This window comes from Tiliqua scincoides, chromosome 3 (assembly GCF_035046505.1).
Source record: "Tiliqua scincoides isolate rTilSci1 chromosome 3, rTilSci1.hap2, whole genome shotgun sequence".
Taxonomy (NCBI): domain Eukaryota; kingdom Metazoa; phylum Chordata; class Lepidosauria; order Squamata; family Scincidae; genus Tiliqua; species Tiliqua scincoides.
In genome coordinates, this window is record NC_089823.1 from 118,430,680 (window position 1) to 118,451,942 (window position 21,263).

The 21,263-nt window shown below is 43.4% G+C and overlaps 1 pseudogene; it reads left to right on the top strand.

The window, feature by feature from the left end:
- The first annotated feature begins 17,094 nt into the window (after positions 1 to 17,094).
- On the top strand, positions 17,095 to 17,214 carry LOC136647270 (5S ribosomal RNA; annotated as a pseudogene).
- The last annotated feature ends 4,049 nt before the right edge of the window (positions 17,215 to 21,263 follow it).

Consider the following 21,263-nt stretch of genomic DNA (forward strand, 5'->3'; position numbering starts at 1 on the left):
GCTGCTCCATTCTGTGCCACCTGGTCAGGTGGCTCAGATCCAAGTAGACCTATTGGGGCCACTGCAGCTCTCCCTAGGGTAAGGGGAAAAATTTCCCCTTGCCCCTGGCTGAGCCACGGTTGGCCCCAAACTTGCGCTGGATACAGCGCAGGCCCACTGGCCTACCTGTTCCAATGCAAGTTAGGATTGCACTGCCCAAGTCGTTTTGACTATGTGTCTTTGCTTTGACATCAGAATGTATCCCTCATGTAAGATTTGTAAATGTTTTCACAATGAGTGCCACAGGGATGGGGAGTCATGTGACTCAAGTCCAAAAACATATGTGTTTCGCTAACTCGCGTACATATGCTTGAGCCACTTACTTGGAAATGAGTCCCCATGAGTGTAGACTTGAGTCTGTCTGGGTGTGTTTGCTTGCATTGCTTACATTGTTCAGCATGTGAAACACCTCTTATGGTCATAATTCAGACTGGGTGAGCATCAGGAAAGTTCCAGCCAAGAGGCGGGGAAGGGTTAATGTTTTGCATCAAGCAGGAAGTGAGAGGAGAGAGCAGGGATGGGCTCTCTTGTCCACCCCTGAAGGAATTGATTATCATTGATTGGACGAAGGATGGGTGGTCTTTTTTTCCCTCTGGACAAGGGAAGACAGAAGGAGGAGCCCAAGGTGGTTTTTGCCTTAGGATTGGCTAGAGCAGGGGTGTCAAACTCATTTCATACAGTGGGCCGAATATCATTCATGATGCCTGCTGAGGGCCGGAAGTGATGATGTCATTTGTCAGGAAGTTATGTCATTAAACAGGTCAAAACCAGAAATAAGCACACTGTTTATGTGTAGAAACTCATCAGCTGCAATTGACAGAAGAAAGAAATACACAAATCTTGATCATATGTCAAGATATGGGGAAGCCCAATTATCATGTGGGCCACCTTTTCAGCAGTGAGACCTCAGCATTGCTCAGCAGCTGAGAGCCCGAGGGCCAGATAAAAAGCTTCTGCGGGCCGCATCCGGCCCCCGGGCCTTATGTTTGACATCCCTGGCCTAGAGAAACACATGGAGGGGGGGAAAGGAGCCAGGAAGTGGTTCCTCATGGCTCCAGCCATTGTTATCTGAGAGGAAGACGCTGCCTCATCGAATGACAGGTGATAGGACTACTTCTGACTAGAGCTGCAAAAGTTTGGTTCATACTCTTTACGTAAGCCTCCCTGATGCCGCCACACAACTCTTCTCCCACTTGCTTCTGTACCTCCTGTTGTCTGTTGCCTACCTTGCCAAACCTAGACACCTTCCAGTCCTTTCTTGTCCATGCCCTGGTGTGCCTGACCCAAAAGACTCTGACTCAAGTCAAAATGACTCAGGAATTTGGGAGGCAAGTCAGCAAAGGACGTTGTCAGGGCCCCTCCCGGATGCTCTGACCCCCGACTTACCCTGGAGCAGGCACCCCATGCCCAAGGTGGGGAGGCTTTTCTGCCCTTGAGGGGGGCAAAGAAGGTTGGCTCACTTCAACCAGCCAGAGGGGGCTGGCAGGGCAAACAAGGAACACAGAAGGAAACCAGCCAGGAACAGGAAAGGCCTTTTCTGCCCCACCTGGAGGAATGGGAGGGGCCAAAAAGGGGGCAGGCTTGCTCCATAAAACAGGGAAGCCGGATGTGGCAGCTCTGCTAAGGAGGAGGACAAGGGTGCTAGAACCCCTCCCCCCTCCAGCCAATCTGAGGCCTCCCTGGGGGTGGAACAAGCCTGCTCCAGGCCCCTCCAGGGGTGGGCCCCTACAGACGACCACTAGGACGTGAGCACGAGTTGAGTTGTGGGAAGTGAGACTCCGGACTAGACAAGACTCTCTGTGTCACCAATTTCCCATCCCTGGACTACTAACACTAGTGAAGGCAGAAGTATTTTTGGCCTTGTTTCAAATGGTGAGCAGTGTAACTTCAGCCCTTATTCAAATAAACAATGGGCCAGTGAAGGTACAGCATTGATGTCAAGGACTATGTGTTCATCCGGTCCTTGAATAACAGCAGATACACATGTGCCCTTAGGGAAACAAATTAAATAATTAGAACTGATGGCATACTGGGGAAAAAAAATCTCCATACAACTCCTGACATTATGCGTGCTCTGCAATTTAAGTATTCATGTTTGTTTGGATTTCTTCCACAAGTTCACCTTTATCAGGCAACTTTCCTCCCCCCACAGAATTCTTATATGGAGCTGCAGAATATCTAATTAAACATTTGATTATAAAACCCGAATGAGCCCATTCTTCTATTTAAAAATAATTACCTCCTTCTGAGTAATACATTATCACCTTAGGCCGCTGCACTGGTGAAATTAATCAGAGAAGCCACCTGTGTGACAGAGCAAATGACACTGGAGCAATTCATCATTAGTGGTCATCATGAACTGATGATCTGTTAATGAATTGCTCCAAGAAAGGCAGAATCCAGAAAGACTGAAACCTCCCCATTAAATTAAAGTACAAAAATCATCAACAGGAGCCCACAGCAGTCAGGAGAACTTCACTGAAACACTCTGCGATTATGGCCACATAGCTTCAAGTGTGGAAAACTTCATATGGGAGCCTGCATAATTTCTATTGTTTTGAACAATTTATTCTGTAATTTTTACTCTCTTGCCTAATTTATTCAGGTCTAATTCGACAAAAAAGGTCAAGGGGCTAAGCAGAGCAGAGAAGCCCCCACCACACAACATCTTCTTAAGCTACTTTTCTGGCTTCTAAGATTTCATTATCCACACAGTTTCAAGGATACCCAGCAACAGTCATGTGGACTAGGCACCATTTAAAATGTGAATCTTCAGGTTCATAGGAAGCTGAATTCTGCAACAGATACTCTGCCCTTTTGTGCTCCTGACTATTTGCAGTATATACAAAGTCTCATCTTCAAGAAGGTTAGTACATTGGATTAGAAAATGTGAGGGCGGTTTTATTGTCAAGAATGGAGAGCCTTCACCTTCACTGAGCCTTCGCCATCTCATGCAGATAACTCAATGGAATGATATTTGAATATACTGTAATACACTTCTCCATAATGTTGGTAGAGACACAATAGACAATGTGTGTGTGTGTATGTGTTTAAGCAGCAACCCTACTTCACATTCTCATATGGTGTGAATCTTCCTCCTATTATCCAGTTTATAGGGCTGCTTGTGGCTCTGTAAACAATGTTTATTGGACTCCTTGGGTGAAAAAGAGTCTCCAGATGCACTAGCAGAAAATAATAAGTCATCAAAAGGGATGTCTGATCCATAACTCATATAGCAGTGTGATATTTAAAAATAAGTGCATGGTAAAAGGTATTACTGAGGTATTCTGGAGTCACAGGGTTGAACTGTGACCTCTGGGTAGTGACCTCACGTGAGTGGCAGGAGCACATTTAGATTTAGGAGTTACTGAGCATCCCATTATTTCTTTTTGTCAATGCTTCTAATTGCACTTCCCCCCAATGGCACTCCTTCAAAAGTCAGCCAAACAGAAGAGGAGCTGAGGGACATTCTATCATGTCATAAACCAACAAGAATAAAGACAATCCTAACAAACAGCACTGTAAATATTATTTAAAATTCCCCAAAAGCCTCTTGCCAGAGAAAAGAAGAGCAGTGAGTGGAAGAGAGATGTATAGAACAAATCTGGGGGAAAAGCTGTTGAAGGGTGTTTTTAGTATTTTAATATGGTCTGTCACAGAAGCTTATGAATTTATCTACAGAGCACTTCACTTTATGATTTTGTTTCAGAAATGAAAAAGCCATAATGGTAATAATAATAAATAGGCATAATATGGAATACACAAAAGAAAGAAAACAGACTTTTGCTTAAATATGAAATGAGGTTAGGATTCAGTCAGAACTACTCACTTTTTCAGGAACAGTTTTGGCAGTGTCCAAAAGCAACCCCTCACCCTCTTTTGATGACTTTTCAGCAACACCAACAAAAATATTTGCCTATTAATTTACAATGTGTTTCCTTGTATTTGATCATTATAAAAAATGAGCATGCAGATGTAGCAGTAAAACCTGCCTCTCCCCTTTCTTAGGGCCCAATCCCAATGGCTCCTAGCGCCGGTGCTGAACTCCAGTGCTGGGACTAGGTGTCATAAACGTGCCATAAACAGTAGGGAGCACTGGTGCCAGGCCAGCGCAGGGTGGAGGATGCCACGGGAATGCGCAAAGGTAAGTCACACCACTGGGCAGTGGTGCAGGCTTTCAGGGTTCATGGGAGGCATTCCGGGGAGTGGAGAGCATGCATAGGATTGGGCTGTTTAGCAATGAAAAAGAACTCAGAAGCACTTATTCAAAATATAAAACACAAACGGGTGCCTGTCACAAGAAGGAGCCACAACTGAAAAGCATCATAATTTTATATATCTTAGGGCACAATCCTATCCTGTGCTGGAAAAGGCAAGCCAAGAGGCTTGCGCTGTATCCAGTGCATGATAGGGGCCCAAGGCGGCACAGCCAGAGGCAAGGGAAAACTTTTCCCCTTACCCCTGGGTAAGGTGCCTTTGGCCCAATGGGTCTCCATGGACTTGCGCCACCTCCTCAGGAGCAGCTTGAAGCCGCTCCTTTCTCCCCAGGAACGGGGTTTGGGGTCCAGCATAACTGCCGGATCCCAGCCCCGCCTTCTGCTCCCCGCACACCCACCCCTGGGGCCCCCCACTGCCTGCCTTCCCCCCACCCTCCCCCTGCCCTACCCCTGCCCAGGAATCCCTCCCTACCGCCTCCCTCCAGCCCACCCCAGAGCCTTGCGTCAGCCCAGTCAGGCTGAAGCAAGACTTGCGGAGGAAGCCAGCAAGAAAGCTTGCGTCAGCCTCCGCAGGCTGGCACTCCTCTGAGCTGCCTCCCAAGGAGGTGCAAACATGCATGTTTGCGACCCTCCTGTGCCAGTGCAAGGGACTTGCACCAGCCCAAGTGAAGGGCTGGATTGCACCCTTATTTACATGCTGCTTATACTCTGTGTACAGATGTAGAAACATGCACACAATTTATATATGATCAGAGATAAATTATTTATAAGTATAATTTTATAAATATATAAAAAGTTTATATGTATAAATTAATTTATATAAATATAATTGCAAAAAAAGAGGCAGAGTTAAGTGTACACAATTCAGTTTCTAGTGATAGAGTAAAATAATGTTTTGATGAACACAGCAGTATCAGTGTAAGGAAGGATCAACTGAAGAAAGGCAGAAGAGGTTCCACTGGCATATCACAGGGTTTGTGACACTGTGATATGGGTTTTTTTTAACTCTATTGCATGTTACATAACTATAGAAGAACTCCATTTCCTTCTTCTGCATAACTTGGAAAAGAAGATGCTGCCAGTTACACTTGTACAAATTACTCATTGTACAAAATGATAAATGCTTTCATCAAATTGTCACTGAAGTCACCAGAGACAAAGCTTTATAAGTTTTAGTTTTTCTACATAGAGATAATATGATAAACAAAAGATGGGTGGAAACTATCTTGCAGCGAGTGATCATGAAATAATCCAGTTTGCTTTAACTAGAACTGCAACTGGAATCAGTAAAATTTGTTTCTAAGAGCGTATATTTTAAGGAGCTACAGAGGTTGAAATTAAAGAGCAAAGTTGAACAAGGAGACTTTGAATATGCCTCTTCACCCAGCTTTCTGAATTTCTTTATAGTACTGCATATCAATGATTTCCATATAACAATCAATCCTATTTGCATTTAAATCTTCCTCAATACCCCAGATAGCACAGGGAATACATTCTCCAAAACCTGAGTGCTAAATCAAAGAGCACTATAAGGAACACTATTGATATAATAGGCAGGAAATGGGTGCTGATTGGCTCAGAATGCACTGCTCTTATTGGGTAAGCTGTCAATTATGCCAGGACAAATAACACCATAATGACTGTAGTGGCTTCTTGTCCCAGCACAAACTCTTTGTACCCATCTTTATTATTATTATTACCCGACCTTTCTTCCCCAAGGGACTCAAGGCGGCTTACAACAAAGGTTAAAAACATAAATTAAAAAACAATTTAAAAACAGATAAAAACATATATGCATCACATCTTAAAAACAGTAATCAGATAAAAGTGTAGAAGAGCATAGAGCAGCAGTTTATAAAAAATACAGGTGCAGCCTATTTATCCACAGATTTTTTATCTTCGAATATGTACTGAAAGTCACACACACCTTTGCCTCCTTTGCCCTGCGCTGGCATCTCCATCTGTTTCCAGGCGGCCCAAAACACTGCAAAAGGGCTCTGCCTCACCCAGGCAGGGAATAGCCCTGGAAGAGGTTCCCCTTGCAAAGGAACAGTAACAAAATCCCCCCCCCCCCAGATGATGCAGGCAAGCCTTTCTAGCAAGCAAAGCATGAGATTTAGCCTACAATCCTCTCCACACTTTCCTGGGAGTAAGCTCTATTGACTACAATGGGGCTTACTTCTGAGTAGAAACGCATTGGGTGCTTAAAAGATCAACATCCCAACTGTGAAAGAAGCCAGGCAGCTGGCAACGGGGAGGGCTGAGTATGGAGCAGAAGGGAGGGGATTGATAACAGCTGCCTTAGTTTCCTTCCATACAGAAGTGTCAGGCTGCAGTGTATTTGCGTAACTCTATGGAAATTAGCACAACACATTTTTTGTTAATCACCGAACAAGTCACGAAACGGAACTAAAGTGGATAAATAGGCTCCATCCATATTTATAATTATTCAAATATAAATACTCATCTTTAAAATATTCAAGATGAGAATGTACAGAAACCACCTGAGAAAATATATTTTTCATATTACAACTTATTTGGCTTCCCTTGGTATAACCTACAGTCCTCATTCCCAACTGAAACAAAGTCTTAGTACATATAATTACAAGGAGGAGTTATCAATTACAAGGAGGAGTTACAAGGGATTTTTACAATTGAATAGTTCTAGTCTTTCATAGAAGACTAGAACTATTCAATTGTAAAAATCCCTTTGGGGGGGGGGGAGGTTTAGAGCAGCCTGCCTATGTAAACCGCCTTTGATTAAAGTCTGAGGAGAAATCTGACGACCAAAGAAAGGCAGTATATATATACCTGTATAAATAAATATAAATAAATATACTCACATTTGTTCCTTGTTTGATGTATAACCAAGGAAATAAAGGAAATGCCTTTATTAAGGCCAACCAGAAAGAAACAGGGTGTCAAATGGGTCTTTCTTAGATGGCACTGCAGTGAAATGCATTGCAAGAAGTGGCCCATCAGATCCCTGTTCAGGTTGCATTAAACTGTACATTTATGCTATTACCAATCACAGTTTTTGTGTTGGCAGGCTTTTGGTTATACATTTTCCAGGAAATGAATAGCATGAGTCCCCAAGCCATGATTTCACAGCAGAATTTCAACTCTTCCAGGGTAGGTGCCTGTGCTTAAGAGGCAGGTATCCTATTAGGACCGACTGCAGTTCTTAAATGATTGGTTCTGTTTCAATCTAGCATTTCTCAACCTTTGTCCCACAACACACCACTTCACTTGGTCCACATATCGGAAGTTTCATCAGAGGTGACTGGCAGTGATGTCACTACTAGTTAGTTCTGGGTTGGGAGGCCAGAAGCAACGTGACCAACATTGGTAAGGGGTTCAGCATGGATGGGAAGGCCTTTTCAAGCATGCAAAAACCACACACTGGAGCTCTGCCCACCAAGCCAAATATCCTATTGTTGTTTGTCGCACTGAGTTGCAGCCTCACTGCCAGGTGGCAGGTGTCCAGAGGCACTGTGTGTATCACTGGACACCTCATGTACTACTGGTGGTTCATATACCATTGGTTGAGAAATGCTGTTGTAATCAAAGAATGTGACCCTATTGTATTGCTAGTGCCCTTGTCTCGTGATCAGTGGTGGGGGTGCCTGGGCAATTGGCTAAATCTGAAACCTTCTGTGCTACCTATTTGGCATCTCTCACTGTATAGCATGTATTACCTATGAACCATTTCTTCTTAAGGAGGCCCCCATTACCACTTGGAAAGACAAATTTGGCTAAATATATGTGCATGTGCTTATATCTCAATGCCTAATTTAACTGGCAACCTTTATTGCTGTATATTTTATAGACTGTATATTTACACTGTATATCTCTGTCTGAAAACTGGATGTGCTTTCTTTGTTAATTTATGTATTTATTTTATCTTTGTATCTTTATCTTGTTGAGTTAAAAAAAAAGATTTCAAAACCTAAACGCTTTGTTGATGCCATTTTGCGTGTTTTCATGTTGCATTACTTTTGAACAAAAAAAAATGAAAGGGAATTCACCACAATTAACTAGCACCGCAGCAAAGAACTTCACCTGCTCAATCTGAAAAATAGTAAATATTGAGTACCTGCCAATTGACAGCTATGAAATACCAGCATGCGTTCCATGCTAACTAGTTTCCTGCTATACAGGTGGGACCTTGGTATCCACTGATTTGACTCACCATTGATACCAGGGTCCACCTTTAAATGTCTTATAACAAGGGGGGGGGAAGCACCAAAATCCCATTGCCTTCCTTTGAACTGCTAAACCGCACTGGTTGCAAGCTTCTCAAGGTTAAAGATAGCTTTAAAGAGAAGTATAGTATAAGTATGGAGTAGAGAAGTATGGAGAAGTATACTTCTCTAAAGAGAAGCATAAAAGAGATAAGTGAATGTTATCAATAATGGACTCACAAGTCACCCAAGAGACTTGGTCTGTGATATGCACCATCTGTGATTATTTGTAAATATTTTCTTGGACTTCTATTGTTGGTGTCTTCTGTCTGCAGCGGGAGGGGGATTGTTACGTATATTGAATGTGCGTAAGGGCGCAATCCTAACCCCTTATGTCAGTGCTTTCCAGCACCGGCATAGCATTGCCAATGGGACATTTGCTGCATCCTGCAGTTGGGTGTCACTCACGGAGGCCTCCTCAAAGTAAGGAAATGTTTGTTCCTTTACCTCAGAGCTGCACTGCCCTTATGTCAGTGCTGAAAGCACTAACATAAGGGGTTAGGATTGCGCCCTAAGTGAATCTTCAGTGAGGTTTCACTTAGTAGCTGGTTATATTAGATATGCTGTTTATATTGTGTTTTGCATATGATGCTTGTTACTCAAAAGAATACCAGGTGGGGATGTCTGTGTCTGTGTGCATGTTCATGCATGTCCTTGGGTGGCTTGCAAGACTTCCAGCAAATATCTTACAGAACTCCATAGAAACTACAAATGACAATGCTTATAAAAGATGCAAATTATCATGTAAATTTTCAGCTACTCATAAGGTTTGTTTATTGTTTAGACCAGATCCATACCCTATGAAGACAACAAAAATGGCTTTCTTGGAGAAATGGAGAGTGCATGTGTTGTGCTACCCTGCCCTCTCAGAATTAGCAACCACAGCCTGCACGGCTTTTAGTTGGAGCTCTCTACAATTTGGTCAGCCCTACGGTTTTTGTTGTACTGTACAGTAGCTCTACCCCGACACAATGTCGGGAGATATATCAAATTTCATTGAATCCTAGCTTCACATCTTGTAACTGCCAGCGAGATTGAGGGCCAATCCTATCTCTCCCTCCCCCTCCCCTCTGGTACAGTCGCACCAAGATGGAGCACACTGCATCAAGCCAGTGGGGAGGGGAAGTGATCAGGAGGCTTCAGAGGGAAAAGGAAATTTAAATCTCCTTACCCTCTGTAAGCCTCCCCCTCTGCAATGGATCTCCGTGGACCTACCCCAGCTCTTTAGCCAGCTCTTTTGCTGGCACAAGTCTGAGGAGAGCAGGTGGGGAGGAAGCAAAATGAAGGGATAGAATCCAGTGTGCACCATTGCCGCTGAATCCACTCCCATCCTGCAGCCTTGAGGCCCTGTTCCTTCCCCTCCCTGGGAAGTGGGAAGTTTTGCCCCTTCCAACTCTACCATTGCCTTACCTGCTCTGCCAGCCACAGTGGGGTCCAGTGATGGACAGGGAGCACTGCTGCCTCTTGTGGCAGCACTGTCAAAATGGCCACTGTTAAGCACTCCACGCTCTGTTGGAAGCCTTTTGTGACAACAGAACTTTACCATCCTCACTTTGCATCAGTCATTTTTATCCAGTTGTTACCCTGCACATCCCTGATCTTGTCTGATCTCGGAAGCTAAGCAGGGTCAGGCCTGGTTAGTACTTGGATGGGAGATCACTTGGGAATACCAGGTGCTGTAGGCTTATACCATAGTCTTTTGAGACTGAAGGTTGCCAACCATGTGTTCATCCAGCAAAATCCTAAAATATTTCGGCTAGAATCCAAGAGCGATTTTAGGGCCTTGCATATGTCCAGCTGAACTGTCAAATTTTTTTCTGTTTGAGCAACAGATTGCATGCCAGAACAGAATTTGTTTTGAACACTCCTGAAACAGTTGCTCTGTTGCCTGGGGAGGTCAGAGGAATTACTGCCTGGGGAGGTCTAAGAGTCCAAAGCCCTTTGGGTGTACTGGACTAGCTGCACAGATATTTGGATTTGTGCTACATCTCCAGTTCTCCCAGCTGTGCTAGTTACAACTGCAGTTACAATTGCTCTTTTCTTAGTCAGGTGAAATACAGAAGACAGCAATGTATTATGTGGCTGCCACATGAACAGGTTTTTGTTTTGTTTTGTTTTTAAACAAGGAGCATTGTCCAAAGCTATTTTGTTGCTATGCAAAACTCCAGTGAAGCGCACCAGATGCAATGGAGCAACTATGTTGGCGGACATGCACTCCCAATTGGGAAGTTACACTTCAAAGGGGATGTTTTCTCTAGCTTTGAAAACAACATCTTTTCACTCTTAATCTTTCTCATTCAGTCAGTGGCCTTTTAATACTTGTTCAGGATTTTCAGTCTGGCTGCCTTTATAGTATATTATGCTTGCAAATTATAGTCAACACTAAAGATTTTGGCCAGCAGAATAGTCATTTAAATCTCTTTTAACAATCAATAAGATGAGACGAAGAACTCAAGATCACCAGTAATAGAGCTTAAAAGAAACAAACAAACAAAAAAATCACACACAATAAATCTTCTCACAGGAATGGTGTCGATTTAGCAAAAACAACTAAGCAGAAAATAATAGTTGCTGTAATTCATTTTAAAAAGAAAGGGAAGGATTTTCCTCCCAAGGCTCACTTGCTGTTGCAGAGGAATTAGAGGGGGAGAGACAAGATTTGCAGCGACTTATCTTTCCATTCCCTGACCTGTCTTCATAGGCAGATACCCAGTACCAGAGGGTGTTAAGGTTTGGACTGTTTTCTTGAGGTGCCTCATCAGTCAGCAGTATTTAAGAAAAGTGTCATTCCTACAGCAATTTTTGTATTAACCCGTTTTTGCCCTGCCCACAGGTGTACTCATGTGATCCTGATTGCGTATATGCAAGGTTGGGCAAAAATGATTTAAAAACAACAACAATTTAAAATACAGTCATTCCTAAATGATAAACAGTAAAACAAACAGCAGTTACAACATGAAAAATGATAAATGAAACTTCAAAGACCAACTAAAGTTGGTTATGGAAAAAGGTCTTGTCGTATATAGCTAAAGACTATCATACTGGTTGGCAGACAAAGAGACCCTTTTCAGGTTGCCATGCAGGTCACATGGGAGCACTGCAGTTGATCCTTCAGGTATTCAGGTCTCAAGCTGTAGAAGGCTTTAAAAGTGATTGCTTGCGCTTTGAATGATTGCGATTAAAAAATCCACTAAAGAAATCAAGAATCCACTGAAGCAGTTTTGAAATTGACAGGATGTGGCCCAATCAGTCTCATAGCACAATTCAAGCCACCAGAAGCGAACCTCCCTAGCCCTGCACCCAGGACAAAGATCCATGATGGTGCCCCCCATGGGCTACCATCACCCCCCCGTGCAGAAATCTGCCCCCTACTCACCTCATGGAACCTCACGCGACCCTCCGCCTGTGTCAGAGAAACCTCTGTGAGGTTCCCCAATGCTATAAACAGTGTTTCTGGGATACCGAAAGCACAGTTTCTGCCCATTGAGGGGCCTCAAAGAGGCCTCCGCAGGGTCCTGGTGCCTCGCACCTGGGGCTTTTGCCCCACTGGACCTTATGGTAGATCAGCAACTGCAAACCACTGCCTGAGCTGGCGCAGCCGTCCTTGCACTGGCTCAGGTGTCACAAATATGCCATAAAGCATTTTTGTGACTACTTATGAGCTGGCAGCACCAGATCAAAGGCTTGCACTGGCCACATCCAGATGCGACGCCAGACAGAGCAGGTAGTCTTGTCCCGGGTGATTGCAGGGGCATGGAGAGAGTGGCAGGGAGGTGGGGAGATGGCATTTTGGGTAGGGCAAGGGCAGAACAGGGCCAGGAGGGGGCAGTATTCTAACCCCCTTCCCGGCCCATCCACTGTTACTGGATTAGTGCCAAGATTTGTCGCGCGGATCTGATAAACCCACAGAGTAGGCTAGGACACAAAATGGGGTAAGGGTAAAAATATCCCTTTATCCCATGGAGACCTCCAGTCGCCTCCTAACTTCCTTCCCAACATGGAAGGGTTTAAAAAACTGCACCTGCCAAAATTCCCTCTTCTATATAATGGTTAAAAGTATAGGCACTCTGTCTTCCATTGTATCTGATCCCCCTGAGCTTGACTAACAACCTGAATGCATCCTTTCTTTGATAAGCAACCAGAGATTTGTCAAAAACCTCCTGAGATACTGCACTAGTCTTGAAACGTTCTACTTCCTTCAACAATTATCTGACCTTCCATTCAAGTCGGAATCTCCAAACTCACTTTGGCATTTTCCTTGAGGCTCAATTCGGTGGAGTATGACTGTCAACATTGGATATTGGGGCCCTTTGGAGTAGGCCCTGTTGCCTCCACAATAGTGAGTTATTCTGAATGTTTCATGAACAGAGCCATATTACTCCACAGTCAATCAGTGACAATTGATAACTGAGTGATAAAACTGAATAGTTTTCAACTACTTTTTCAAAAAGTAACCTGAACCTCAAAGACATGATAATTTAGAAATCAAAGGGATAACTGAATAGCTTTAGTGAGAGGCCAGAATTTAATGGGAACCGGTGCACAACAGGTGAAAACCATGAATTCAATTACTTTGATGGAAGGACTGCTTTCTTCAATAGGTTCTGTTTTATTCGAAGCAGCCTGGTATTGCCCTGTTAACATTGTAGATAAAGGAGTCACTTTCCTGATATATTACCCTTCCAGAGGTTCATATTGAAAAGGGTTGTTAAGCAGTGGTTGAATATCATTAAATTGACATCACTTTGGCAAAATAGTGTCTTGGTGTCCTATATCAAAACAACTCTTCTGTATCAAAACGAGCCTTTCTAATGAAAAGCATGGATGTTTCACCACATTTTTATGGCCATTGGATTATAACCTGGTATAATCAGTCTTGGTGTAAATCTAGTCTACCTCTCAAAGAAGAGTGTTATACAGAATAAAAAATGGCATTGGGTCAGGTTTTCCCATGAACAGTTTTAAAAACAATGCTAAAAAAAAACAAAATTATACAGAACTCTGCTGTTTAGGCAGTCCTTTAATGAACCCAGATGATTGATCGGGTTTTCTATAAGCAAACAGCCACACAGTAAAACAGTAAAAAGGAAAACAGTAAAAAGCAAAAGCGAATTCATAGAATAACATTATGCTAATCCCAAGAAACTAATTCTGATGATGTACTACAGCTACTCCATTCACCCGCCCCAAAAGAAGAAAATGCACTACAGAGACAATTCAAAAGTTTACTGCTATCTCATTCCTGTTTCAAGTAAATCAATGCAAGATGAGATACTTGGGGCATCCTCAAGGTTGGGGAGTCTCCAAAAAACCGAGAGAAGGAGATGTAATAGCTTAAGCCTATGTACATCTACTCAAAAGTAAGTTCCATTTATTTCAACTGAACTTACTCCCAGATAAAGGTGCATTAGATTGCAGATTTTTTTTTTTATTTAATTCCTGAACTTTTATAATATTCGGTTCCTTTGACGTCAGATGAAATGAGTAGGTTATCTGCTACATACAAGACGCTCTCAAGTTTTATGGGAAATTGCATTGGGCAGAATGCGGTGGCAGCTTGTTCTCTGTGACTAAGGGTCAAGTTGGATGGACAGGCAAACATGAAAGAAGAAAGAGAGGTGGAGCTTCAAACTGGGGTCAAAAGTAACAATTTATTTGTGTTCTGACAGCAATGTGTTTTGATAGCAGTTTTCCTCAGTGCATTTTGGGCGGCCATATTCATGACATAGTTTCCTTGGCAGCTAGTCTCAACTTCATGTTGGCTGTCTTTTGCATTTAGTGTCTTGCTCAGACTTCAAAGGTCATTTGCAGACTCTCTATAGACAATATGCATAGTAGCCTAATGGGCAAAATCCAACCAAGTACAAGGTACAGAGGAGTCTGTGCCTGTAAACAAATCTAGAGAAGCAGGCACCTGGCAACACAATGTACCTGCCATCCACACTAGTATTGAATCTCTAGGACATGTGCTTGTCCCAGGCTCAGGGTACCAGTATCAATTTCTCTCTGTCTCTAAGCAGAGTCATAGGCAGGGCAAGTATTAAGGTTGTTCATGGTTGGACCAAGATTATGGTAGTGAGATAGACTGGACGGCATGTTTGGTGAGTCTCCAAAGACCTTACTAGGTCCCCTATACTTCCCAAACCAGGACTGGGGAGTTGGGAAGGAGGAGGAAAGAGGACCTGCAACTGGATTCAGGGTGAACAGAGCATGCCAAGGTTATCCATCTTCTTTCCCCTCCTTCCTAAACCCCCAAATCCGTTTTGGTTATTTCTTGGTAAAAGTTTTGAGATTCTCTACCATTGAGTTGCTAGCCTCTCCCACTTGGCAAGCCCTTGTGCTAACCAACCCCAACACATACGAGTTGGATAATGTTTTTCATAATAATGGCCAGTTATTGTTACTTCCATACTGGTGGGCATAGTTGTAGCATGTACTCTAGGACCTCTGGGGGAAAAGAAAAAAAAAATCCCAGCAACTTGACCCACACTGAACAGGGCAGATGTAGCTGTGAAGTTGTGCTCACAACATCTGCCTTCACTAATGGGTGCTAACAATGCAATTTGAATTTCAAATTCAGTGCTGCTATATATGCAAAGAGGTATTTCAAATCACTCAACCCATCTGGGTTGCACAGCGTTAACCTGCCATTGTTCTGCAGCATAAAGCATCCTGTTTTACCCTGAACTTTTAAGCTATTGTTGTTGCTCCCCCCCCTCCCCCAATTTTGCTTTCATGGCATAGCAAAGCCTCCTGATTGACGCAACCAGTAGTGACATATCACAACAGAATATGTTCGCTCCGAGGGAAACAGAAACAAAAGCTGCCTGTCAAAAATGTGTGATCAAAGTACTCAGTATTTTCCAGAGTTTTGTTATGCAAAAATGAATAGGGGGAGAGAGAAATGAAATTTAAAAATTACAGACTTGGCAGCCTCCATTTACATAAGCAGTAAAGGAGGAAACCACTCCTTTTGAACAGCATCTGTTCTGTACTGCCCAAAGTCACAGACAGAGAATTGCATATGTGGCACTCCGCTGTATACTGTATGTGACACACATAATGCTAAGTAGTTAATTATAAATGATCCTTTCTCCCTTCTGTAGGGAGGAACAGCTGCCTTCCCTTTCTGTTGTCTTAAAAGGTAAGTAAAGTAAACCCAGAAGCACTACTCTTCAAGTGAAAATGTCAAGGACAATCGCACAGATGCTTGCCGGAGACTGGAAGTACCAACAGCACATTCTGTTTTGGGCAGCCTGGGTGTGTGACTCATCTGGATGATTTGGGCGGGTACAGGAATGGCGTGGTTGCCATTCCCTTCCTGCTTCTTCCAGAGCTTTTATAGTAATTAGCCAAGCAAAGTGAGGCCTTTAGTTTCACTCACCTATTTAACAATGATGGTTTACAACATAATTATCTCCCTTGAAATTTGAGACTGTAAAATGGAATTTGATACATGTGTTCAGGACATAATCCTGCATTTGAAGTTCAAACTCCAACTCAGACACTGCACCTGTTGTGAAATGGGAACAATGAAAACAACATCGTTAATGCAGTATCCTCCTTGAAGAGTTCGATAGCAGCATTAACATTTGTCATTTGCGTGCAAATTTATTTTTCACATTTCTATAATTATAATTAATATTATTATTATAGTATTTGCATACTGCCTTTCTCACTGACTCTCTCAACACACTGTGAGAGTCTTGGGGTGCAAACCTAACCTGCACTGGAAGCAGGCGGGCCAGCTGGCCTGCACTGCAACCAGCACACATTTGGGGCCAAAAGGAGTGCAACAAGGCAAGCGGAAGCCTTTCCCCCTACTCCATGTCACGCTGCAGCGGCCCGAATGTGTCTACTTGCTACCTGACAAGGTGGCACAAATCTGAGCAGCCCAGGACTGTCCTGGGACACCCAGGAACGGGGTCAGGATCTGGCATAATCACTGGATCCTGGTCCTGCCTCCTGCTCCCCACCCACCACTGGGGATGCCCACCCCACTCCCTCACTCTCAACTCACCAAAGCCGAGCTCAGCCGATGCAACTCACCATCTCCCTGGGCCCTGTGTCACAGAGGGAGGCCAGCGCATGTCTGTACACCAGCCTAGCTCCCCAACAAGTGGTGCGAAAGTGCTTTATGGCTGACACAACTCCTTCTTGGATCTTGGATTGTGCCTTTACAGAATCAAGGTGGTTCACATAGGCAGGCTATACTAAACTCATATTTATTTCAAATGAGTTTTTACAATTTTTCTACAAACACTCATTCTGTTTCTATGTTTCTACGAACATTCACTTCCAGATGGAGTCCTTCATGACGTGGTCATCATATCTGTCATCTGGGTATGCCTTCCAAGCTTCCAGCGGGATCAGGTCAGCCAAGCTTATACCCCCTTTCCTTCAAGGAGTTCAGGTGTGCATGGTTCCTTCTCTTCTTTTGTCCTTACAACAACCCTGTGAGGTAGATGAGGCTGAGACATAGTGACTGGCCCAAGGTCACCCAGAAAACGCTGAGCAGGGACTTTAACCTGGATCTTCCAACATCAGAACATCATCATCTAAGTCCAACATCATCATCTATGTCCAACATCAGAACCAACAGCAACAGTTACCCTGCACATGCCCAATCTCATCTGATCTCAGAAGCTAAGCAGGGTCAGGCCTGGTTAGTACTTGGATGGGAGACTGCCTGGGAATACCGGGTGCTGTAGGCTTATACCATAGTCTTTTGAGACTGAAGGTTGCCATCCAACCAACCATCAGAACCACTACACCATCCTGGTTCTCAAAACAAGATATTTAAGACAAGTCTACAATCCCCACATTCAATTTATTGGAGAGAGTGTAAAACTCATTGTAATGCACTGTGTTAGAGATTGAAATCTCTCAGTGAAATGTGCTGTGCTTATCACAGAATTTTTCATTTGAAACTGAAGAGCAACTGGGTCTCAACACCCTTTTTTAAGAATGAGAGGACAGCTGTAAAAGCAATTGAATCATGTTATGTGTAACATTGGCCTCTTGAACATTGTGATTCACCATTGAAGGAATTCCAGAACTATTTATGTGGGATAGCATCACATGAGAAGAATTCCACTAGTGACCTTCTCCTGAGCTGGCCTCAAATGCTGCTGTGATTTCTCAGGACTCCTGCATCATGAGATGGATGCACATGAGAGAGGCAACCATCTTCCTTCTGCAAACACCCCATTTGTCTGTGTCATTAAAAATGCCACTGAGGAAAAGCCTTCCTGCCCCACAGTGTTACCACAGTTCAGTTCCATGCCCTCCATCTAGCTCTGTTTTCATGAAAGAAGCAAAAAGAACTCCAATGTTGTCCCACAGTGCAAGTGAAGAGGGTGACAGATAGTTAATCCAAAACACTTTGCTTCCTGCCCTGCTGCATTGTGTTAAAAAGCAGATAGCGCAAATAAAGTGGTGGTTTAATACTGAACCAGTAATGGGGTCAATCTGGGTGCTGCTTATCCTGTGTGCCCACAGGTGAATCTGGAGAGATATAAAAAGGGTAAACAGCAATCCTGAGAGAAATGGGATAGAAGGGAATGTAGCTTACCATGTAAGGCTATGTAACTTATCACAAGCTGTCTCTCTTTGGACAGAATTTAACCCTTTTGCCACATTCCTCGTCCTTCTGAACATGAGAATTTAAATTTCCCTTTGAAGAAGCTAAATTAAACTGACGTCACTTCTCTCCAGCAGAGTCAAGGAACCCAAATCAGTTGTGCATCAGATTTGCCCTCATGGTATATGCAGAAATTCAATATATTAATTAATAAGTGTATGCCCCTGCCACATGGCTTTAAAAAAGCCCTTAGGGTAGCTTACAACAAATAAAAATCAATAAAATAAATAATTGAAGCAATAAAATTCCACCCATAGACACAGTATTTGGACAATGCTTTTTGCAATTGCTATGCAATTCTGTCATTCTCCAAGGGTAACAAATCAGGTGCCCTTGAGAACTTCACAAGATAATCAGCATCTTATAATCAGGCCAAGTGTAGATCCCAGCTCAGTTCCAAGAGGGTATTCAGAGGCAGAGACCCAAGTGAGAGAGACTGAAGTGCATGCCAGAGGCCTACGGGCCTAGTGGGTGCCTAGAGATTTCACTACAAGGGGTTTGAGACTCTGAATGCAAGTTGGGAGGGGACCCCAGTCATATATCTTGAATGGCCAGTGTTTAGGCCAAGATGAACCTGATGGCTGTGTTTCTGGATAAAACAAGAGAGCTTGGAGATGGGTTTCCACAGTGGAGCAGTTCTTGGGCACTAGGCAGGTCTAGGGTGAGCATCTGAAGAACAAGAACAGTTGTTCTTTAGCCAGAGGCACCTTGGTCAAGTTAAAGGCACACAATTTGGGTTGGGCAAAATACACCATTCAGTCTCTGAGGCAATTCACTCAAGGGACCATGGATGCTTGGTTAGGTTCCTGGCAAAGAGCAAATTTGCATAAGAGGGAAAAGGCTACTCTCCTTCCCACAATTTTGGCCACTGCCTTTGGCCAAGTTTCCATGGCTGTTCATGCCAAAGGAAAACAAAATGCCAAAGTGGAGCTGACTGGCAACACAGCTGTCCAATTTCTGCTCCTGCTTGCATAACCAGTACTGTTCTCAGTTCTGAATTAGGCTTACTAGATGTTATGTGGAGAGAAAAGTGAGACTTTTAAGTGGTAAATATAATCACGTATTATCCACATGATACCATTATGGAAAATGGCAGAGCATTTTCAGGGAAGAATTCACAGGTGGTTTGGGGTGCTTAGCCTTTCCTCACTCATGCAAAGTCCACCACCTAGGAGGTTTTTTGTTTTGTTTTTTTCCCCTCCAGCTGGGCTCCAAAACTGAACATGCTTCTAGCTGGGAAATGGTCTTGACAAAGTCTTTGTAGAGAATTGGCAGATGAGTGTGGCTTAAGTGGATGCACTTCCTTCCAATTCTATCTTGTAAGTGCCTGTTCGCCCACCCGCCCACCCACACATTCCTATCACCTCAGTAAACCTGGAGTTGAGCCCAAACATTTGCTAATTCAACTTCTTGTTTGGCACTTTGTTATAAATGCTCAGTTTTCACAACATAGTGAATCACAGACAGCCTTTTTACCTCAGATTTTTGCTAGAAAACTTCCAGAGGATGTTGCAAAAGTTACACAGAGGCCATTTTATTTTTGTGATGCTGAAATATTTTCTCAGATATAGCTATTTTCTCGTTTATATTTCTATCTCATCATACTTTCACTTGAAACTAGGTGATGCAGCCCTTTACAGGGATCCCACAGAGTAGCACAATGTGTACCTCACTCCTTGCAATATGCAAGCCGGACACATACATGCACATGCACACAGAGTCACAATGATGCACAGTTTGCCAGTTATTAACAAGTGTTTTGTGTTGAACTCAAATGAATCTCCACAGGCTTCGACTCAATATCCTAATTTCCATCTTCAGTTCAACAAAACAGAAATTACTTCTTCTGTATGTCCATTGTAATCCGCCCCTCACTTTCACCCCTTTTCACCAACCTCTCTCTTTTGTTTTTGCTGTGTCAATATTTAGATTAGAACATAAGAACAGCCCCACTGGATCAGGCCATAGGCCCATCTAGTCCAGCTTCCTGTATCTCACAGCGGCCCACCAAATGCCCCAAGGAGCACACCAGATAACAAGAGACCTCATCCTGGTGCCCTCCCTTGCATTTGGCATTCTGACATAACCCATTTCTAAAATCAGGAGGTTGTGCATACACATCATGGCTTGTACCCCGTAATGGATTTTTCCTCCAGAAACTTGTCCAATCCCCTTTTAAAGGCGTCCAGGCCAGATGCCGTCACCACATCCTGTGGCAAGGAGTTCCACAGACCAACCACACGCTGTGTAAAGAAATATTTTCTTTTGTCTGTTCTAACTCTCCCAACACTCAATTTTAGTGGATGTCCCCTGGTTCTGGTATTATGTGAGAGTGTAAAGAGCATCTCCCTATCCACTCTGTCCATCCCCTGCATAATTTTGTATGTCTCAATCATGTCCCCCCTCAGGCGTCTCTTTTCTAGGCTGAAGAGGCCCAAACGCCGTAGCCTTTCCTCGTAAGGAAGGTGCCCCAGCCCCGTAATCATCTTAGTCGCTCTCTTTTGCACCTTTTCCATTTCCACTATGTCTTTTTTGAGGTGCGGTGACCAGAACTGGACACAATACTCCAGGTGTGTCCTTACCATAGATTTTTACAACAGCATTATAATATTAGCCGTTTTGTTCTCAATACCTTTCCTAATGATCCCAAATCATTATTGGGATGCAAATGAAAGAACTAGATGAACGCCGTTCTGAGAAGTGGCATTAAGGCTATGTGACCTGTATGAATGCAAGTTCAGTAGCTCTCTGAAAATGAGCAGAGGGGTAACACCAGGTCATTTCAGCATATGGCATTGTATTCTTAGTTGATATACTTACTGTACTTAACAAAATATAGTCATACATTGAAATCTATCTAGGGTACCAGTATATTATCTACAGAGGTAGCGTAGATACTCACCTTTAAGGTGAGAAATTTCCACCAATAAATCAAGTGTAAATCATCTTCTTGCCTTATCTGTGAGGTCACTCAGGCATCAGGGCTGTTCAGGCAGGTCATGGTAGCCAGGAGAAGCCCAGAACAGGACAATGCAGAGATAATTATAGGGCAATCAATCTCCATGGTGACAGGCTCCAGGGCAAGCTGCAGTCAAAGTTAGCCTTTTCACTCCTCCTGAG